Here is a 14,183-nt window from a genome sequence, read left to right as displayed (position 1 = left end):
TATTCATAATTGTTCTCCAGATATTTTGGATGAATACTTTGATCAGAAAGAAGCTGTTTGCTCTGACTATTCTCCCTTTGTTTTGTGGTTGGTCACCTAAGTGGTGGTCTTTCTACTCATTGAATGTTCTTTTGTTAAAAAAGGTTCAGTCAAGTCAAGAGTGAATAAGATTGAAAATTGTTTGAGTTGTGCCCCAAAACAGGTGTAAAGTAACTCCCTTACCTTTCCTCCAGCTGTGTTATAGAACAAAGTAATAAAAGGAAGCCTTCACCAAATTTGTTAAAACGGCCCAAGTGGGAGCTGAACTTCCATCATGCAGTGTTATAATAGTGACTGGAACTTCAGGATTCTTACCCTCCATAAAATCAAAGAGAGGCATGAGGCAACCAGCAGTACGCATATATGTGGTAGGGGCCTGGAGCGAGCTAACTGGCCATGATATCTGCATTAGTAATACTCTCATGCCTGGATCTCTCTGCATGCTCTGTAGAACTGGGTACCAGTAAGCAGAGATGCCTTCATGCTACTGTGATTAAAGTCACTTATTTTTACTGTGATAATTCATGCAATAGCAGCTGCATTTTCTGATTCCATACATATTTCTTCTAAGGGGGCAACTGGTCCTCCGACCAACACCCTTGTTGGATATGCCAGGATCGAAGGGATTGCTGCTTACCACTTTATGGTATCCAAGAATACTGCAATGAGAAGAACTTAGCAGCAGTCATGAAGAATAGTAGTGTCCGTGTACTACTGATGAGTTGCATGGTTCTCCACCAAAAAATGATCACTTTAGTGACTATTTAAATGTCAGAAAACCTGACAGAATGAAACAAAGCATTTTCTGTTTAACAACCCAGCATTTTTCTTCTACCAACATTGGTACAGTTAGTGAAATGATATCACTGAAATAAAAATATATGGCCCAGATGCTCTGCTGTACTGAGTTCCCACACGCCAACAGCTAGCCTGGACATGGACAATTTTTAACATGTGGCAAGGGGACTACCCAGTTGGAAAGTTTAACTAGTTCCTGTTCTCTATGCAGCCTGAGCAGCACAAAGGGAGTAGAACAGGCCGGAGAATCTTAGGTTTATGTAGTGCTGAAAAACTCCAAAGCATTGTAGATATTATATGCATAGGCATCACTTCTCTACCTGGCATTAAAAATGGGAACAGGGGCAAGCACAGCTCGCCTTCTCTCTCAAAAGCAGAGGAAAAATTCCCTCTCTTTGGTTTAGCTTGAGGCAGTGTTGCTCACTTGGGGCTCGCTCTCCTCTTTGGTTGGTGAGGGGGACTCAGTCAGCAGGAGAATCTGAAGTCAGAGCAGTAGAAGCTGGTAGTTGGCTGGGCAGAATCTGGTGCTCCCAATCTTTTTGGCAGCCCATGTAGTAGCAACAGCACCTGAGGGAAGAAGGTGTCCCAGTTCCCTATAAAAAGAACGGAGGACTTGTGGCACCTTAGAGACTAACAAATTTATTAGAGCATAAAGGTTACAGTGTATAGTTTAGCTTGTGTGATGGAATATCTGAGAACAGAGTCTCTGCTGCATACAGCTTCTTCTGAGAGCTGAGAGGACTGTCGGGGAGCCATTTAGAGCTCTCCCCAGCACAAGTTAGAAGCAGCCAGGGGAGCTGCTCAGATTTGCACCACCTAACTATGATTCCCCATGACTAGCTGGAGACTGCTTGAGCTTCCCAGCCCAAGGCCGGGAACTTGTGGGAATTTTCTGCTCCCAGGTGGTGCAAAGGCACCGGATCAGGACAGAGAATCTGCCCCATTGCATTAGCAAAACACTAGAACAACTTATACTTTGTTCAGTTCCAAGTGGTATTGTCCAAACGCAAATATTAAATGAAAAATGAAGGGTTTTTTTATTATCAAGATACTCAACTCTTAAGTGTAAGAAAAACAACTAAAGGCAACAGAGCTTAGATTAAATGTTTGATTGTGGGTCCTGCTTCATCTGCTTTTTGTCTCTCCAAAGTGGCCCTAAGCTTGGTGGGTCTGGTCCTTGGAAAATCTCCCCTCTGAGGTCATTGGGTGGGGCAGAGCTGCTACAGCAGCTCCTGTGTAACTCTCTCATCCCCAGCTGCCAGTGTGGGGAGGGGGCATAATTGGAGCCCAGGAATGTGATTGCGGTTCCCCTGTGTGCTGGTGATCCCCAGATGCTATAACAGCTCCTTGGGGCCATTGGTAGCTGCCACAAGTTAGAGTAGCTTCAGTCTACAATAAGCTTTGCCAAGGGCCCAGCTTGGTGCATAACAGTCCCAGGATCAAAGGAGTGTAAAGGGCACCATTGTGCCCCCTCTGTCCCTTCAGTTGCACTGAGTATTGCTCATCTGCAACTGAAGGTCTGGCCCTGAAAGACGGATACAATAACTAGTCTATAAGAATGTTCATTCCAATTAAATCTTTTCATCTAATCATTCATTCATCAACCCACTTAATTAGCCATGGACTCTGGTATTTCAGCTATGCTATGCCTTGCCAAAAATGAAAGTGTTCTTTGTGTAGTACGCCACCCAACAACTGTCTGGCTGCTATCCCCGTAAAATCAACAAATATTTCTCATGAAACAGAGCTGTGTCTACTGGAAAACAATTATTCACTTCTGTTTTTTTAAACCAAGATGAGTTAAAGGCCATATTCTTTTCATCCTGTGCAGTCAGCATTTGATATATCAAATGCAAGTTGGCTTCTCAGCTCTCTTTCAGGTTTCATTTGACTCATGACACACACGTCATATACACAGAGAAATCACATTTGCTAGAATGTGGTTTGGTAATACATCAGAGAGGTAGCCGGGTTAGTCTATATCCACAAAAACAACAACAACGAGGAGTCTGGTGGCACCGTAAAGACTAACAGATTTATTTGGGCATAAGCTTCTTCCATGCATCTGAAGAAGTGGGGTTTTTTACCCACTAAAGCTTATGCCCAAATAAATCTGTTAGTCTTTACAGTGCCACCAGACTCCTCATTGTTTGGTAATATAATCTCTCTATTAAAAAAGGTAGATTTGTAAGATTGAAAATGATGTATTTTAATAGCATAAATGAAATAGTACAGTAAGTTGGAGGTAGTGATGAGTCAAATCTGCAAACCACATCTCATGTGGTATAAATGGGCCTGGCTCCGTTGGTTTTAATTGATCTGCAGTAATTTACATCGGCTCTGGAGCTGGCCCTCTACAACCAAACCAAGGAATACACTGAGATAATCATGCTCTGTTTTTACCAACAAAGTCCCTGATTTTGCAACCCCTACTCTCATTGGGTAGGAATTTCTTGCTCACTTCAATGGTAGTAGTCTTATGAGTAAGTGCTGGCCAACATGAATAAGGTTTGCAGAATCTAGCCTGTAAATGTTTATTGACAAGTTTATTTTAAGCAGTGACTTCTGTAGAGGAAAACACAGGGGGGTTAATTCTCCAAGAAGTATAGGACAGATTAGCTGTATGGATCCCACTGAGGTAAAGACCCCTTTTTGCCACTGTGAAAACAGTCATCCATGTCTGGACATCAGCTTAGGCAGTATACATATTAAAAACTTTTCTGTGTTAACAGAGTTACCAAAAAATAGATTCAAAGCATTTGTCAGACATGACAGGGCACTCTGCCTATTTTGGTCATGCAGCACATTCTTTCCTATTACTGTTCTGGGGGCTTAATCCTGCACTTAGATGTGCTCTCACAACTCCCATTTACTTGTATGAAAGTGTTGGATGTGTGACAGTGGGCAGAATTTGATTCTGTAGTTTGATTACAGTAGCGCCTACAGACCCCAACTAACATTTGGGCTCTGTTGTGCTAAGTGCTGTACAGACAAATAGTCAGAAACCGCCCCTGCCTTAAAAGAGTTTGCAGTCTAAATAGATAAGACCAAGGAAGTACTGTTTTCCCTATTTTACACATAGGGAACTGAAACAAGAGATGAAGGGACAGATTTACAATGGTATTTAGGCACATAAAGATCCATATAGATGCCTAGTGGGATTTACAGAAGCACCTAAGCAGGGTAGGGCCTAACTCCCATTGAAAGACATAGGATGAAGGACCTAACCTGCTCAGATACCTTTTTTTTAAATTCCACTAGGTGCATATCTGTTTCATTAGGACCAGATTTACAAAAGTATTTAGGCACCTAAGTGACTTGCCCATGATCTCACAGAAAGTCTGTGGCAGAGCTGGGAATGGAGCCAAGGTCTCCTGAATCCCAGTCCACCCTTGTTGGTGTTCTTGCCATTGTTTCAGTTGGTGCTAAGTGTTCCCCCTCCTCCTCCCCTCATTATGTTCTACTTTTCAGAATTTTAGAAAGAGCAAAAATGAATTCAATAGTTGTGTGTTAGACCTTGTCTACACTACCAAGTTTTGTCAACAAAGGTTATGTCGACACTCAAAAATCGAAATGTCATGTTCACACTCCTTCTGTTGGCAGAGGGCATCCACAGTTGGAGCACTATCATTGACAGTGTGTGCAATTCACTGTGGGTACCTATCCCGCAGTCCAGCTTGACACCTTCTGTCGCTAGGTGTTGCGATCCGCTCCGCCTTCCTACAGCACATCTTGGGACAGGACTCAATGTTCCATGATGCACTGCTTTCTGTCCCAGCACTCCATGGGCTTCCAGCATTTTGTGGCATTTTTCAACTGCCCTTCTTTGCTGTGCACCCCGGCATCTTTGTGAGAAAGGATGGATCCCACACTGCTCTCCTGTGCTCTGTTAACTGTCATGAAGACATTGTGGATGGTTAATCATAAAGTTCCTAACTTTAAAAAGACTCCCAGTCACCTGACATGCTGCGTGATATGGATAGGAAGAACTTTAGATTGCTTTTGGTATTCAGAGAACAGCTGGATAGGGTAGACCTTTGCTTTTGGGCTCAGGAAACGAGCACTGAATGATGCATGAGCACTGTCATGCAGGTGTGGGATGATGAGCAATGGCTACAGAACTTTCAGATGCAGAAAGCCACCTTCCTGGAACAGTGTGCAGAGCTCGCCCCAGCACTGTGGCGCAAGGACGTTATAATGAGAGCTCCATCCTGTCAGTAGAGAAGTGTGTGGCAATCGCTGTGTGGAAGCTGGCAACTCCAGACGGCTACTGATCAGTGGAGAATCAATTTGGAGTCGGGAAGTTGACCGTTGAGGCTGTGTTAATGCAAGTGTGCAGGGCAATAAATTACATCCTGCTACGAAGGACTTTGACTGTGGGAAATGTGCATGAAATAGTGAACGAGTTTGCAGAAATGGATTTTCCTAACTGTGGAGGGGTGATAGATGGCAAACACATTCCAATTTTAGCACCAGATCACCTTGCGTTGGAATACATCAATAGGAAGGGGTACTTCTCCATGGAGTTGCAGGCACTTGTGGATCACTATGCGTGTTTCACTGACATCAGCATGGGGTGGTCCGGGAAGGTGCATGATGCATGCATCTTTGGGAACACTGGCCTGTATAGAAAGCTATAAGCGGGGACTTTTTCTCCAAACCAGAAGATTAGTGGGGGATGTTGAAATGCACATAGTAATCCTGGGAGACCTGGTATACCCTTTACAGCCGTGGTTTATGAAACCTTACACGGGAAATCTGGACAGCAGTAAGGAGTGGTTCAGCAACAGACTGAGTAGGTGCCTGATGACAGCTGAATGTTCCTTTGGCAGATTAAAGCCGCGCTGGCGATGCCTTTATGGCAGGTTAGACTTTAATGAGGATAATATTCCCAGTGTCATAGCCACGTCTAGTATGTTGTATAATCTCTGTGAAGCTAAGGGTGAAAGGTTTGCTCAGGGGTGGAGTGTTGAGGCAGACTGCTTGGCTGCTGATTTTGAACAGCCAGATACTAGATAGCTAGAGGAGCCCAGAGGGGGACAATTCAAATCAGGGAGGCTTTGAGGCAACACTTTGAAAAGGAGAAGCAGTAATATATATCTCTCTGATTGGTGCTGCAATGTTACATTACATGTAGTTTTCCTAGGAAGTAATGGTGACATTTGGGCCTTACATTCCAGCAAGCACGTGAATAAACTGCCTGAGTATATATTGGTAGTGCCTGCTATCTCAATTTGTACAAAACAAATAAAGATGAGTTACCATTCAAAAACTTTGCTTTTATTGCACAAAAAACAGCACGTGCGCACACACACATACACAAAGATGCTTGGTGGGAAAGAAGGAACCAGGGAAGGGCAGACTTTCAGAGCTGTATATAGATCCAGCTATCATTGTGAAAGTTGTCTGAGTGGAGTGAAGGGGAAACCAAGAAGTCCCAGAAAGTAGAAAGGAATTTGCAGACAGAGTTTGGGGGGTGAGGGTGGCATGGAAAAGAGTTCTGAATGTGCTGCAGGGGAGGACTTCAGCATCTGCATTTACTCCTCTGTTACTTTAATCATCCGCTCCGTAGCATCCTTAACAAACTCCTGATTCTCTTTTCTGTCCTGCCGTTCAGTTTCCCAGCACTCCCTGTGTTCCCTTTTCTCTGCATTGGAGCAGAGCAGTACCTCCCGGAACATGTCATCTTTGCTGCGTTGTGGGCGCCTTTTTATCTGGCAGAAATGCGTGGCTAATGTGTGGGGAGTGTCCTGAAGGCCACATCTGCCAAAGCACAAGGGACAATGCACAGAAGCAGGATTGTTAAATTCACGCACAGCTTTGAAACATTTCAGTTAAATACACCTTTTGCAACATAATAATCACTTTCTCACTGACCTTTGGCAAGCACACATCTCTGCAAACACCCAAAGCATGGTGAGTGTTGGTAGGTGAGTGAGGGAGCTCCACATGGGGAAAAGAACATGCACTCTGCAAGGATCTTTAAAAAAGGGAAGAAGGAGGATCCTGGGAACTACAGGCCAGTCAGCCTCACCTCAGTCCCTGGAAAAATCATGGAGCAGGTCCTCAAAGAATCAATCCTGAAGCACTTGCATGAGAGGAAAGTGATCAGGAACAGCCAGCATGGATTCACCAAGGGAAGGTCATGCCTGACTAATCTAATCGCCTTTTATGATGAGATTACTGGTTCTGTGGATGAAGGGAAAGCAGTGGATGTATTGTTTCTTGACTTTAGCAAAGCTTTTGACATGGTCTCCCACAGTATTCTTGTCAGCAAGTTAAGGAAGTATGGGCTGGATGAATGCACTATAAGGTGGGTAGAAAGCTGGCTAGATTGTCGGGCTCAACGGGTAGTGATCAATGGCTCCATGTCTAGTTGGCAGCCGGTATCAAGTGGAGTGCCCCAAGGGTCGGTCCTGGGGCCGGTTTTGTTCAATATCTTCATAAATGGTCTGGAGGATGGTGTGGATTGCACTCTCAGCCAATTTGCGGATGATACTAAACTGGGAGGAGTGGTAGATATGCTGGAGGGCAGGGATAGGATACAGAAGGACCTAGACAAATTGGAGGATTGGGCCAAAAGAAATCTAATGAGGTTCAATAAGGATAAGTGCAGGGTCCTGCACTTAGGATGGAAGAATCCAATGCACCGCTACACACTAGGGACCGAGTGGCTAGGCAGCAGTTCTGCGGAAAAGGACCTAGGGGTGACAGTGGACGAGAAGCTGGATATGAGTCAGCAGTGTGCCCTTGTTGCCAAGAAGGCCAATGACATTTTGGGATGTATAAGTAGGGGCATAGCGAGCAGATCGAGGGATGTGATCGTTCCCCTCTATTCGACATTGGTGAGGCCTCATCTGGAGTACTGTGTCCAGTTTTGGGCCCCACACTACAAGAAGGATGTGGATAAATGGAGAGAGTCCAGCGAAGGGCAACAAAAATGATTAGGGGTCTAGAACACATGACTTATGAGGAGAGGCTGAGGGAGCTGGGATTGTTTAGCCTGCAGAAGAGAAGAATGAGGGGGGATCTGATAGCTGCTTTCAACTACCTGAAAGGGGGTTCCAAAGAGGATGGCTCTAGACTGTTCTCAATGGTAGCAGATGACAGAACGAGGAGTAATGGTCTCAAGTTGCAGTGGGGGAGGTTTAGATTGGATATTAGGAAAAACTTTTTCACTAAGAGGGTGGTGAAACACTGGAATGCGTTACCTAGGGAGGTGGTAGAATCTCCTTCCTTAGAGGTTTTTAAGGTCAGGCTTGACAAAGCCCTGGCTGGGATGATTTAACTGGGAATTGGTCCTGCTTCGAGCAGGGGGTTGGACTAGATGACCTTCTGGGGTCCCTTCCAACCCTGATATTCTATGATTCTATGATTGTGGTACAGCTGATCAAGGAAAAAATTCTAAAGTTCTCCCACACTTTTCCCCGGGTGGGGGTCATTCTAGCAGATATCTCACTGCTAAGGGTAAGCAGGGAAACCAGAGTACATCTACTCCATGCTTGTGACTTCCGCTCTGCTCCCTATGCTGCACTCCTGTGTGCCTCTTTGGTCCCTGTAGAAGTGATTGCTGAATGGCACAGGAAAGTTTCCTACAATGGGGGAAGGAACAAACTGCTCTGCCATGGAACCTGCGGCAGAGGATTACCGAGTACCTCCAGGAAACTTTCCTGGAGATCTCTCTGGAGGATTCCTGTGAGATCTCGGCGTGCATCAACACCCTGTTCTGCCGTACCAATTAGCTACACAGGGAAATATCCAGCTCACAGAAACACAGCCAGCCTCCCATATTTCTATGTCCTGAACCCACCTCCGCACTACACAAGCCACATCCACTTACCAGGAGTCTCATCTTCTGCTTCTTGCTCATCGGAGAGCAACTCCTGAGACTGGCTAGACACCTCTGGAGTGGAGAACAGTTCCTGGCTGCCTGCCCCACCAGGTGACCCCGCTGGGAGCTGCACATCGTCCTCTAACTCCACTTCTTCATCAGTTACTTCGTCCCTGGGTTAGGTCCTCTTTCCACCACTTTCGGGCCTTCCGAAGTATCCACGGGGCTCTTGGCGATGGAGGTGGGGTTGCCACCTCCATCGCCATTTCTCCTTATAGAACTGGTCGATCTTAGCTGCAGCACCAAAGTGACGGTTTGCCTCCCTTACCTTATGGTACGCCTGCCTGAGCTCCTTTATCTTCGCTGTGTACTGCAGCGTGTCCCGATCATAGCCCTCGCACAAGCCTTGGGAAATGTGCCCATAGGTATCCCAAATCCTATGGCTCAAGCGCAGCTGTGACTGACCAGCCTCCTCTCCATATACTGAGCGGATCCAACAGCTCTGTAGTGGTCCAAGCAGGAGAGCGTTTGCTGCTATAATCTGTCGTGGTCACCTGGGAAGACCTCTCCATGCCGAGCCAACAGGAAATAGAATTTCAAAAATCCCCAGGGCTTCTAAGGGGGAGGGGTGGATGGCCGTTTACTTGGCTGCAGGGCAGCGGAGTTCAAATTGCTGACCAGAGCAGTCACGATGGATATTGTGGGACACCTCCTGAAAGCGAATTAAAGCGATGAAATCAAGCGTGGTGTCTACACTGGCACTTTGTTGACAAAAATTTAGAGGAAAAAGACTTATGTCTCTTGTTGGGATGGTTGTATTTTGTCACCAAAACAGGGTATTTTTGCTGACCAAAGTCACATTGGAGGGTGTACACCTTCACTGTTTTGTCGACAAAAGGCAGCTTTTGTCGACTAAACTTTAGTGTAGACAAGGCCTTAGTGAGTGAATACAGTACAAAGTCTTGAGGTGGTAGATTTTGGGTAACATTAACTTTTTCAGAAGCACCTAAAAGTGACTGAAGAGCAAAAGTCCCACTTTCAAAAGTGGCTTAGGCATTCGGTAGCCTAAGTCCCGTGGAAAGTCATCCTTTATTGCATGACTGTTTGTTGCGCTGTCTGCCATACTGCTCTGTCTGCCATTACTGCTGGGCTATGCTTCTACCTTGTCTTCAGTCAAATGAAAAACTCACTTCTGTGAGGCTCACAAGAAGTGAATTTAGAATTTGAAACAAAACAAAATACTGAGCCATCCCCACAATTGGATTTCACAGTACTTCCTGAGTGAAATTGAGGCCCTATTGAAATCAATGGAAAAACACTCCTTGACCTCAGTAGAGTCAGGCTTTCATCCCTTATCTTGCATGGGCCCAGTTCTGAGCTCACACCACTGTCGATCAAGAATAACTCCACTGAATGCAACAGAGTTACTACTGGTGTGAATGGGTTCAGAACCAGGCACTACAAGTCTTCTCTTTTACACTGTAAACTTTTTGGGGTAAAGGCTGCCTTTGTTTCTTGTACTATAGTGCTGAGCATCATGTTTGAGTTAAACAATTTTAAAAAATCAGATTTCCCTGTCTTTTTATCACAAGGATTTGTCCTTGCATTAGCAGCTTCTGCTCCCTTTTATATACAGACTAAACATAAGGATGTCTGTATTAGCAATGCTTTAACAATAGAAGGTTTGCTGATTCTCTAGTCCATTACACAGGTTTTATATCAGTGTAAATTCATTAAAGCCAATGGAGTAACACTGCCATCGCACCAGTGTCACAGAGTGGAGGCTTGGCCCCAATATTTATTATTGAACTTTCTCTCCTACCCCCTTCACTTGTCAAAGTGCTTGATGTGTTAGGGGCTCCCTTTAGTCCCAACTTTGAAAAGCAGCTGGCAGAGCCTCACTGTGTAACCCTCAAAGAGCAGGGTGGGAAGCCAACACTTCAGCCACTGTCACTACGGAAAAAAGAAAAGGAGGACTTGTGGCACCTTAGAGATGAACAAATTTATTTAAGCATAAGCTTTCGTGAGCTACAACTCACTTCATCAGATGCATGCAGTAGAAAATACAGTGAGCTGTAGCTTACGAAAGCTTATGCTCAAATAAATTTGTTCGTCTCTAAGGTGCCACAAGTCCTCCTTTTCTTTTTGCGGCTACAGACTAACACGGCTGCTACTCTGAAACCTGTCACTACTGAGGTTGTTGTATTAAACAGCAGAGCACCATCGGAGCTGGTGCATGGAATGCAATCTTCTGCTAGAGAGAGGGTCAGGTGAGGTAGGGCATTTAATGTGGCCTGAAGAGCCAGTGCTGGCAGAAAACTCTCTCCTTCCTGGGGAGTGTCAATACCTCTGCTTCTCCCCATAGGTGGATCTAGAGTTCTGCCTTCAGCATACTCCTCCGGTATATTGAAATACAAATAATGAAGCAGTTTATTTTGGATGATTGATTGTGGAGATATTGCTCACAAACCCAGATCATCTCATTTCACTTCCTGCCATTCCATTAATAAGGAAAGTGATGGTTTCCATGCTTTGGCATGTTTGCCATTTTGAGGTTGAGCCAGTTGTCTTTTGGCATTCAGGCTTCTGTAAGTGATGGAAGATTATACCTTGGAATTGGTGTCTTAAATGGCTCAATTCCTTAAAAGGTTATAAATGCTGAGATATTCTCTGGGAAGTAATGTACGGTTCCTTTCTGTTTGACTTTACAGAGATAAAAAATAGTGGGGGATTTTTATGTGTATCTCAGTTTTGCCACCTAAAAGAATAATAATAAAAAAGCTAGTGTATTCCTATGTGCTACATAATTGCACTGACTGTTGCCTGTCAAGACTTGTAAGGATCCTCCCTCTTACACCGCCCCCTACAGCCATTTTAGCAGCTAAGGTAGTTCACGACAGTGATTTTGGCTGTAATTTATAACTTTGGAGCTAATTTGTCCTATTCGTGAGTTTTGTGTACACCTATTTACACTTGCTGGGGATCTGGCTCAAAGACTCCATCAAATGACTGTCAGGCATGTTATATTAGGATAGCTCACAAACCCAGAAAAGTAGGTGGTTTAGTATTCTAAAACTTTGTCGAGGCATTTTACCAGGGCAGTATCTGACCACCTTACAGAAATACTATAGTCATCATCATGGCCCTTATCCCACTTACAAACATGCAAAAGAACTACTTACCTGCTTAAAGTTAAGCATATCTGTGTTTGTGGGATCAGGTCACATGCTGCTAAATTACAAGCGAGTCTTAAGTTTGTTTCTCTTCTCTTCTGTCACATGAAGACAAAAATTGGGATTATTATTATATTGAAGTATCAGGGGGTAGCCGTGCTGGTCTGTATCCACAAAAAAAGTTGCATCTGAAGAAGTGAGGTTTTTACCCACGAAAGCTTATGCTCAAATAAATCTGTTAGTCTTTAAGGTGCCACTGGACTCCTTGTTGTTTTTATTATATTGAGTTTTCTACTGGAATATTATATAATTTATTATGAGTGTTCTTCTGTTATCTAATATTCCATGAAAAAACACATGAACTAATATTACTGTCTTGAATTTATTTACTTATTATGCTGAACCAAATTATTTGTGAATAATTCATCAATTTACAGAAATAATTTGTGAATATTTGACAAACATTATTGATCACTTATAGAGGCGGTCAAATACTGAGAAAAATGTTCACCAATTTATTTGAGGATTGACAAGAAAAAAAATCAGTGGAGATATTCATTATAATTATTTGGCCAATTCAAATTCTGCCTTATCACTAGAAAATGCCACTCTTCTGGGTTCCAAGAAAAATATTCCATCCATATTTAATTGACCAGAAATTAAACATTGAGAGAATATTTTTTTTTCTTTGCAAGAAATTCTACAGGGAACTAATATAACCTTTCCTCAGTTGTAACAACAATACAATCTACAGAATTAAAAATGTTGTTATTCACAGCTTCTAGCACATTTGGTATGAATATGCTTCTGCTATTTTATATTCTAGTAAAAAACTCATGAACTAATGTAATTCTTTATATAAGTTTATTTTTCAGTCTTACCATAAAATCTTCATTCATAGAATTCCCAGATCCAGTTACAAAGCACTGAAAGTGGAAGCTAGATATGCAGTTCATACCCATATTCTTTACTGAACAGATTGCTGGTGCACTGCAAAGAAAATAGCATAACAGCTTGTAATGTGCCCCAGTCGATTTTAAAATTATGGGATCTGAGGATAGCTACAAATGTATCTGTGGTGCCTGCAGTGAGGCATTGTGGGCTCTCTCTGACCCAGAAGGGGAGGAACCACCCTCTGTGCCCAGGTGGGTGGAGCCAGACCTGCCTCATCCCTCCCACTGGGAGTGGATAGGCGGGACAGGAAGTATAAAAGGCGGAGCCTCTAACTCAGTTGGGTCTGGAACAGTGAGGGAGATAGATGCATCCTGCTTGCTTCAGGCTGCTGACTTTGCTGCTGAGCCCAGAGATGCCCTGCTTGCAGAGGAACCCCTTGGGGTGGCAGCTTCCCCACTGTAGGCCAGGTGGCTGGTGTTAGCCTACCATCTGCCAGAACTAGGATGACAGGCTACTTGCTAGCTCTACCCTGCTTGAGGGCTGGAGCCCATAGACTGGTGTTTGCTCTGCCCCTGCCTAAGGGCCCAGAGCCTATAGACTGTTGGTGTTTACTCTGCCCCTGCCTAAGGGCCCAGAGCCTATAGACTATTTGGGGTTCAGCCCCACTAGATCAGTCGGGATTCTAACTCCTGGTCTGCCAATTTCCACTGATACTAGGCAGCAATCATGACGGTATAGTGAGGCAGTGTGGCCTCCCTCTGACCCAGAAGGGGAGAGACGACTGCAACACCACTTCATGCCCCACAAATATATTACGGACAATTCAATGCATATTTTTGCAATTTTCCTAAGGTAACGTTTCCAGGCTTCTTAAGTGAAATGTATCAGAAAAATAATGGTAATATTTCTATAGCTCTTTTCACCCAAAACCTTCTATGCGCCTTACAACCACGACAATTCACAAAGCTTTACAACATTTCTGTAGGGAAGGTAGGTATCATTACTCCCCCTTTGTGGATAGGGAAACTGAGGCACAATAGGTTACCTATCCTACGCAAAGTCACATAGCAAAGCAGCAACCAAGCAAGACTCCCAGTCCTGAGTTTTAATCACTGGAAACTGCTCCCTCAAATAGTGCAATTGATGCCTCTTCAGAATCTTTTGAGTGCTAACTTGCCACTTTTAACATATCAGCAAAATGTAATACTATTAGCTTGTGCCAGAACAATGTACTGCTAAATGCTAGCTGGATCCTAAACCTCCGGTAACTAAAAACCAGTTGAAAGAGTTTGCAACTTGCAAAAAGACTGGAAGATTAGTTTTACAAAGTGATCTGCATATTCATCTAAACTTGATATATCTGGCATCAAAGCACTTAAACATAGACTCAAAATCCACCTTATGCTGATCTTGCAGAACACATTATTGACTTCTGTTTCCATGTCTAC

General features: G+C 43.9%; 1 protein-coding gene across 3 annotated transcripts in view; it reads left to right on the top strand.

The window, feature by feature from the left end:
* CIMIP6 (ciliary microtubule inner protein 6) overlaps window positions 1–14,183 on the top strand; it is a 41,172-nt gene that overhangs the window by 8,947 nt on the left and 18,042 nt on the right. The gene's annotated exons all lie outside the window — the stretch shown is intronic.

Source organism: Eretmochelys imbricata, chromosome 3 (assembly GCF_965152235.1).
Source record: "Eretmochelys imbricata isolate rEreImb1 chromosome 3, rEreImb1.hap1, whole genome shotgun sequence".
In the NCBI taxonomy this organism is placed as follows: domain Eukaryota; kingdom Metazoa; phylum Chordata; order Testudines; family Cheloniidae; genus Eretmochelys; species Eretmochelys imbricata.
Note: the sequence above shows the minus strand (reverse complement) of the source record. Positions and strands in the feature narration are given on the sequence as shown.